General features: G+C 44.6%; 1 protein-coding gene across 1 annotated transcript in view; it reads left to right on the top strand.

Annotated features, from left to right (window-relative positions):
* Positions 1 to 1,041: 1,041 nt before the first annotated feature.
* Positions 1,042 to 6,842, top strand: part of LOXHD1 (lipoxygenase homology PLAT domains 1) — a 1,115,079-nt gene continuing 1,109,278 nt past the window's right edge. Inside the window, exon 1 of the mRNA XM_086960347.1 lies at positions 1,042 to 1,141. The gene's annotated coding sequence lies outside the window, so the exon portion shown is untranslated. The remainder of the gene's footprint in view (positions 1,142 to 6,842) is intronic.

Below are 6,842 nucleotides of genomic sequence, written 5' to 3'. Positions count from 1 at the left end.
TTTCAGTGCCTCCAGCAACCACTATGGCACAGTATTGGACAAGGATGTAATGGTATTATATGTGCCATCTGCACCTGAGAGTCCGTATCCCAGTCAGCAAGGTCTTAGAGCTGAGATTTCCATAAAAGTCTTATAGTCTGAATTCAGCACCTGAGCATAATAGGACGAAATATATGAAGCTCTGAGGTTATACTGAATAAGCAGCTACCTATGTTATGCCATCTATTAATGTAATAACTGCACTTTCACAATGGCTTTATTAACCTTCCTGCTTTTTCAAATTTGCTTGATAATGCACGATTTTTCTTCTTTTTTTTCAAAATTTTCTTGGGGGTAACCCCACCAAACGCCCCTTTGGGGGTTCAGGCTCGCTCGCTGCGCTCGCTCGCTACGGTGCTGGATGCAAATGACTTTGCGCCCCCACCACTTTCAAATGTCACCCACCACCCCTGGTTTCACATGCGTGCACTGCCCCATGATAACACGCGGCCGTACTTTCAGGTGCCTGCACTGCCCCCCAGTAGCACGAGGTCGTGGTTTCACGTGCGTGCACTAACACGAGGCCGTGGTTTCTACCCCACAGCGACAGACAGCTGCCCTGGTTTCACGTGTATGCATTGGGGGTGAAACACGTCCCTGGTGTCATGTGCGTGCGCTGCCCACAGCGGCAGGCAGGCAGCTGCCCTGGTTTCACGTGTGTGCATTTCTCATAGGGGTGAAACATGCCCCTGGTTTCCCGTGGGTGCACTGCCCACAGCGACTGACAACATCCCTGGTTCCCTTTCAGATTCAAGTGCGTGACAGGCCCGGCCGCCCGCCCGGCCCATCCCTCTGTCTCGCCTGACGGCTGCTCTCTTTGAAGCCCTGCGGCCTTTGGCAACCGCAGCTCCTGCGTCCTTAGCAACTCCGGGCACCAAGGCGATGTCTGTCGCCGCCTCTGCACCCGACAGCACGGAGGAGGGAAGGAGCCTTCCGCAGGGGGGCACCGCCGCCGAATATTACCGAGAAACCCCTGGGAGCTAACGTCAGGCGTCGCAGAGTGGTGAACCCCAGAGGCGGCAGGACGGCCATCCCGGGAGTGCTGGACCAACAACACCTCGCCATCCCCGAGGCGCCGCGCGCCCTGCCTCCTCATCCTCAGGTAATGCACGCGCACTCCCTGAGCACAGCGAGCGGCGGTGGAAACTTCATCCTTAATGCGAGCAAGGTGTGCGAACGCTCCCCTGGCTCCCTGGCAAGCGGCTGCCCGCAGGAAGTCTGATTTAAAAACAGTATGGTGTATGCAGCATGATACCACTGCGTGTGGCCTCTGTTCAGCCCGTGAGTCTCCAGATGCCTCTCTGAGGGACTTTAGGAGTGTGCCCCTAGGTGGACTGGGGTTTAAAGGACTAAAATCAGAAGACAAACTCTTTTTTAATTTCAACAATTTTTATTGGTTGTTTCCAGACAAAATTACATACAGTAAATCATATAAATGCATACAAAGGATTTATACGGAAGGACAACCATCAAATAGTCATATGAGAAAGTAGCAAGTGCGATGGTATCATAGTTAATATCAATGTGGAAAATGGTACAGTAGAAAATCATAGATTTAAAGCAATACTAACACATACTTAACACAATTTTGAGACATATGTAGTGTCCTTAAGGTGAACGACATGACAGTAGTGTCCGGGGGTGTTAACAGATACCCTGCTGGAGAGGCTTATCACAGAGCGCGGGGGTCAAGGCAGCCGTTGCCACTAGTAGGTCTTAGTGCGATAGTCAGATCTTTGAGGTGAGCCGGCCTAGCGTGTTTGGGGTGAATCAGGGCGGTTTGTGTGAGCTAAGATATAAGAAGAGATTGTCCCACATGTGTCTGGTAGAAGATTTCCATGGTGAAGAGCCAAACTCTTTAACCAGGAGGAGCCTTGTTAGTGAGTCTGACTCCATCGTAGCCAGGGTCAAATTGTGCCTAGTTCCTGGTCCGCAACGACTATTGGCACTTTGTGCTTCTTGGTGCTATTTCTAAATCATAAAACTTTTAACAAATCATAAACAAATGAAAGCTTTAACAAATTATATCCCTAGCCCCCCTTTATTGGAATTTCGCTTAGCTTGGTTTCATTTTGTTTATTAGGTTTTACTCTATTTTTGTAATTCATTTTGGATTTAAAACATTTTTTATAACAACTTTATTACTGTTTTAGTAAAACACTTTACACGTTGCTCTGAGTTAAGCCTGTCCGTCTCTGTGCCACAGCTGTAGGGGGTTGAGCTCAGGTTAACCTGGTGACTTGAAGGGTTCATTCTGACAAAGATTGTGTCTAATACTTATCCCAAATACACCAATTTTTTTGCAATCCATTTATGCACAAACTTGCAACACTCAGCGGTTATGTTGGAAGTAGCATCACCCATGAAGCACATGGCCCTCTGCGCCCAGCTCCCCAGATTAGGGTCGTAACGATAAACCGGGTTTTTAGCAGTATTTTCAGTATATCCCGTAGCCTAACTACTGGGCCTGGAATGTCTGGGTGATGGTCATGTCACTGCTCTAAGGCGTGCTCTCTGCCCTTCCTCGGTTCCATCCTTTACCTCAGGTGGAAGAAGACCAGATTGGGATCAAATTCATGCGACGCCTTGGGCATTCCACCCACATAGTAGCTCTAGGCCCTTGTCTAAAGGGCGGGCATTCCGCTAATTGGAAAAACTGAGACATTAGTGGACTGGTAGATCACTACCTGGGCCTGGGCTGGGTATAAAGGGGTTCGCCATCTGGGTCCAGGAAGTTGGAGAATGAAAGAATGAGGGAAAAATTAATTTCCCGCAAACCAGTAGGGCTGTCAGTGTCAGTGGATGCTAACCAGAAGTAGACAAATCTTCTCCCATAAGAAACCCCTATATAACACCTTGTCAGATGTAGTACGCGCTAGATAAAGGCAATTTCAATTTCAATTCATCATGACAGCACAGTATCTATAAAACATTATTACTCAAGGGTAATAGTGCCGGCGGGGCATTCCCATAGGAAGTCTACAATGTGCCAAATGCAAGGAAATAAACTTTCTACTCCCCAAATGCCCTGGTTTGGTAATTAAAAAAATGCCATTAGTTGGGGCAGGCTGGGCTTTCATAATTTTGGTGCTACTGCATATACTGCACTAATTGTAGCTACAACCCTAATCCTGCGGGGGCATGCAGAGTGGTTGAAATACGAGGGGCCAGCACTCCCATCCCTAGGTTGTAAGGTTGTAAAAAGGTCTGTCTAGGAGGAGTTCTTCTAAAGTCCCCTAGTTTTAATGCAATCTGAGAAGAGGAGTCTGGAGGTGGGACAGGGTGAGACTCCTACAACTCTTCCTATGCTGTTGTTCTCAGGACACCAGACCGCCATTTTGTTTGTTGAGTTGGGGCGGGGAGGAGGGTGGACGTTGCCTTTCGGCATAAGTCTGAGAACGGAACTTAGGCTTCTGAAGCGCATCATTCGTACAACAGTGGATAAAACCCGCAATTGTGTGGAGCTTTTCATCCATCAGTTTATTTAAAGGCAGGATGTGAACTTCTTATTGTTGAAATATTTGAATGACAACATTTTAACTTGATGATGTTGACCATGTGCAGTTTGTATTTGGCAATTTTTCCAAATGGGTTCTGCCATATTGTTTTAATTTTCCTTGGGGAATCACACTTGATTCTGTAGGTCTTTTGGAACTTATATGTGTTTAGTGGCATTTGGCTTCTGTTGATATTTCTATGTAACTAGAAGAACGTCCTATATCTTTGTGGCTGGACATACAAACTAATTTCTAAAATTCCACACTGTGCAACTACTTTCTCTAAAAACTATTTGTAGCAGGTCACTTGTACCCTACACTATTTACCCTGTAATGTTGTACTTTGTTTATCAAAATGTGTATACAAATTGACATTTTCCTAGCCTTGGTGTCAGAAAGCCTAGGTCTTATTAAATATACATAGGTGAGTATTATGCTGTCCTTTCTTTCTGTTTATTAAGCAGTAGCCAAGAAAAAAAAACTACATTACCCAGAGGACCTGGATAAAGAACTACCAACAATGGCATCACATTAGGAGCACCAATTGCACGTGGAGTAACCTCAATAATTATCTTGACTGAAATCAGTAATTCCTCTTTTCTTGAAGCAAAAGTTAATCAATATGAGGCATGGAAAGAAACAACACTGAACCAAAAGAAATCAGAATAGTCAATATGTCCGTGAGGCAGGCCAAATCAGAGGAGGCAATGCTCTATGGATTGGACAGAAGGATTCGTGAAGAGATCCAAGTAGATCTAACGCAGAGTAATATCCAGAATGATTTGGTAGAGGTGGAAACACCGAAGTAAGGCACTGTCACTGCAGGAAACAAAACAGGGTGGGTTAATGAAAGCGGTGAGATAATACTCGCCTCTGCATCTTTAATAAAATCTAGCCTTTCTGACACCAAAGCTAGGAAAATCTCAATTTTATTACCAGACCTGAGGCTCACATTATGCTTGTTCATAGCATTGAAATCAAAGAATCAGATACATGTTTAATTGGTTTACAATAAAATATTCTGAAAGTATTAACATTCGACCAGTCTGCAGATTTGATAATGTCATGCAAGCTAGCACCCGCCCAAAAAGCCCTAGAGAACATAGCCCCTTTAGCAGAATGGGCGTCAAAAAAATAAATGTCAATACCGGCCTAGGACATGATCCATTTAAAGCAAACACAAGGAGATGGGACAGAGCGCTAAAACTTTTCAGACACTCACCCCCAGTCACAGATCTGGGTTAAATCCATCATCGTTCGTTAGCTCACATCGCCACCTCAGTTCAGACGCAGTTATATGCAAATCAGTCTTGAACCTGTGCCTCTTTGGAACAGTTCACCCCTAACTGCCAAGTCAGGTCTTCCCTGAACCAGAAACAAGCATCCTGGGACCAGTTTCGGGGCAACACCCCTCATCTGCCAGGCTAGCTTGAATCCAGTGGACCCATGTCTGGGCATAACCTTGCTCACTTTGCCACTGGATTCAAGCTAGCCTGGCTGATGAGAGGTGTTACCCCGAAACCGGTCCCAGGATGCTTGTTTCCGGTCCACAGCGGGGGTTACCGCTTATCGGAACCAATAATGAGGAGAAATGGACCTGGGAGTGCTGAGGGAAAGGCAATGCGACACATGTGAGAAGGCAGTTGGAACTCAGACGCACGCGAGGAGAAGGCAGTCAGACCTCTAATGCCAGCGAGAACAATGGCAAGCGCGAGGGAAAACTAATGCGCTGCCAGGCTTAGAGCATGCGGGAGGCACTCTGTGAGAAAGCCACACAAATACCACAACTAAAGGGGCAAAATACACGTGAAATCTAGCAATTCAATAAAGATTATAAAATACACAGTGCGTGCGCAACGTGAAAAGAATACTTATCTTGGCTGCGTGTAGCCAGAAAAGAGGAATTTCTGCTATCATCCAAGATAATTATTGAGGTTACTCAACGTGCTATTGGTGCCTTTATTGTGATGTCACTGTTGGTAGTTCTTTCTACAGGTTTTCTGGGTAATGTACATTGTTTTTTCTTGGCTGCTATTTAATAAAGAGTAAGAAAGAACAGCATAATATGAGCCTCCGGTCTGGTAATAAAGCTCAAGTCGGTAACGTGAATCAAAAACGTGATCTTGATGTAGACCTCTGCCGATTAAGATCTGGAGTGTATGGTCTGACCAAATATTCAATGAGGTTATTGGTATGGGTTGCTAAGGACCTAAAGCTATAAACTATCAAGCTCATCTCTGAGACATAACATTTTGAAAACGTAAGGGTTTTAACCAGTAAATGTAGAAAATTGGCATTTTAACTGTATTTTCAGCATTTGTGAAGGGTTTTGTTTGGCTGTCATCTTAAATGATACCTAAAAACACAGCTTTTGTTAATTTTAAAATTTCTGCAAGCACACTTCAGAACTTATTTGTGAGGATCTGTCCAGGACCCTGTAGGTGAGTCGACCCAGAGGGCTTACTCCCATGCTGCAGTGGCAAAGCCCGTGGAAGGTTGTCTTGTTTACAGTAACTCAATGGGGTCATTGAGCCAGCCTGTATGCTAGCCTAATCCTTGAGAGATAATATTGGAACTACCAGTTGCATTGTTTGCCCATCATCACACCTGGGCTTCTGTAACCTGGTCTCAGTCTGACCTCATAAACCATGCTGTTCCATGTACAGCACTACAAGTCTAAGTAATCCCTATACCAATAATGTGATACAGGACTTTGTTTTCTTTAGGTATCACATTAAGATTAACATTAAATAATTACAAATTGAGGAAAAGATCAACGAGGCACCAGGTGGGAATAAACACTTGCATAGTGATTCAGGAGGAATGCTGGCTTCTCATCAGTGGATATATTTTAGTATTAGTTGCTTAAAATAGCAACAGCGTAGTACAGAGAAAATTAATAATAAAAAGGTAAATCAATTTAAATCAGGCTGTATGAGCTGAGGGCTTTATTATTATCCAATTTGATTACCTGCAGCAGCCAAGACAAACGTCCAAGTATTTTGCGATATGATCGATTGATGCTACTAATTTTAAAGTTATATTATAATTAATTGACTCTGAATGTAGTCACTTAAAACATACAAGTGATTGGCGGAATTTTTCTAGAACTCCATCCTCCAAGCAGAGCGCGGAGTGGATACAACTCTGCGAACTCTGCTGGAGGAGCAGAGTTGACTGTCCACCCCTAATTTTAACAAGAAATGCCCACGTGGTTGTTGGAAAAACTGATATCGCAGTCTGGATGACCAAAAGCTGTCTGAAGCTCAACATCGAGAAGACAGAAGTCCTCGACCTTGGAACCAC

Source organism: Lissotriton vulgaris, chromosome 3_1 (genome assembly GCF_964263255.1).
Source record: "Lissotriton vulgaris chromosome 3_1, aLisVul1.2, whole genome shotgun sequence".
NCBI lineage: Eukaryota > Metazoa > Chordata > Amphibia > Caudata > Salamandridae > Lissotriton > Lissotriton vulgaris.
The sequence above is the reverse complement of the archived record's forward strand: the minus strand, read 5'-3'. Positions and strand labels throughout refer to the sequence as shown.